A 1,299-nucleotide genomic window follows, 5' to 3' on the forward strand; every position below is an offset into this window, starting at 1 on the left:
CAGATAACCACCTCACCAACACTTATGTGTTGTCTAATAGAGTAAACCGTTGCTACTTGACCCTAATTAGCATATATTATTACTCAATATATATATTTTTGATTGTAAAAAACCAGCAATCGAGCCGGTGAACCAGCGGTCCGACCAGTAAAAACCCGAACCGAAGGCCTAACCGGTTCGATCACCGGTTTGGTTTTTTAAACTATGTCTTTATGTATCCAAACTATGTTAACTTTCAGTAATAACAAAGCTTTCACACTTCTGGAAAAAAATTATAATGCTAAAATTCATCTGAAAAAAATATAATGCTAAGATTCTAAAAAAATAAAAAAAATCCAGTATCTTGTTTCCGTGAACACCAGATGCTTGACTACTATGGCCACACATTCTGCACATGCTGCAGAAGGATAAAGATGTGAAATGGAAACAGCGCTGAAACAATCGTTCAGTTTGTGACCACAGTTTAGTACACCTGGTCAGATCCATCTTGACGTGGCCTTGTCGCGGCCATGGCATCGGCCGTGTACCAACAGGAGCTGCTGCATTTTGAGGTTACAGTTGGTTCGTTGTAATGTCAGGTCTGATTGCCAAGTGATGACACAGATGCCGCCACTAATCCGCACGACCACTCAGTCACTACTGTCTAATGGAGTGGAGTGAGTACGGTTAACTTCTGACTGCATGCGTCAGGACTCCGTGGCCCAATGGATAAGGCGCTGGTCTACGAAACCAGAGATTCTGGGTTCGATCCCCAGCGGAGTCGTTCTCTTTCTTCAAGAGCTAATTTTGGGTTAAAAGAAGAAATGGTTCTCTCAACTTTTTGCCTTCTCACTCTCAGATGAAAAGTTTGGTTAAGATAGGTGCAGCGAAGTAGCTTTGCCTTATCAAATATAATCATTTACTACACAAACATTTAAAATGCAATAACAATTTTTGAAAATTAAATAGCATTTTTCAAAGGCAAAACAGATTGTAAATGTCCCCAAAAATTTAATGTCCACCAAACACCCATCGCATGTTGAGGTATAAAAGAAATTGATATCATGCTTTAAGAAAAAATTGTGGCACTTTTCTATTGAGTCATTCATTCATGTTGGCACTTTTAATGTTCACAACGTTGTCCTCTCGTCGATGATGGTAAGGTTTTTGGCATCCACAATTAAATTTTATTATGAAGCCTCATTTGTGTACTCTGACGACACCTCCTTCTCACTCTCAGATGAAAAGTTTGGTTAAGATAGGTGCAGCGAAGTAGCTTTGCCTTATCAAATATAATCATTTACTACACAAACATTTAAA

The 1,299-nt window shown here is 38.9% G+C and overlaps 1 non-coding gene across 1 annotated transcript; it reads left to right on the forward strand.

The window, feature by feature from the left end:
- The first annotated feature begins 690 nt into the window (after positions 1–690).
- TRNAR-ACG (transfer RNA arginine (anticodon ACG)) lies at positions 691–763 on the forward strand. The gene has a single exon. It is a non-coding gene; the product is annotated as a tRNA-Arg (tRNA).
- Positions 764–1,299: the final 536 nt, after the last annotated feature.

This window comes from Triticum aestivum, chromosome 6A, assembly GCF_018294505.1.
Source record: "Triticum aestivum cultivar Chinese Spring chromosome 6A, IWGSC CS RefSeq v2.1, whole genome shotgun sequence".
In the NCBI taxonomy this organism is placed as follows: domain Eukaryota; kingdom Viridiplantae; phylum Streptophyta; class Magnoliopsida; order Poales; family Poaceae; genus Triticum; species Triticum aestivum.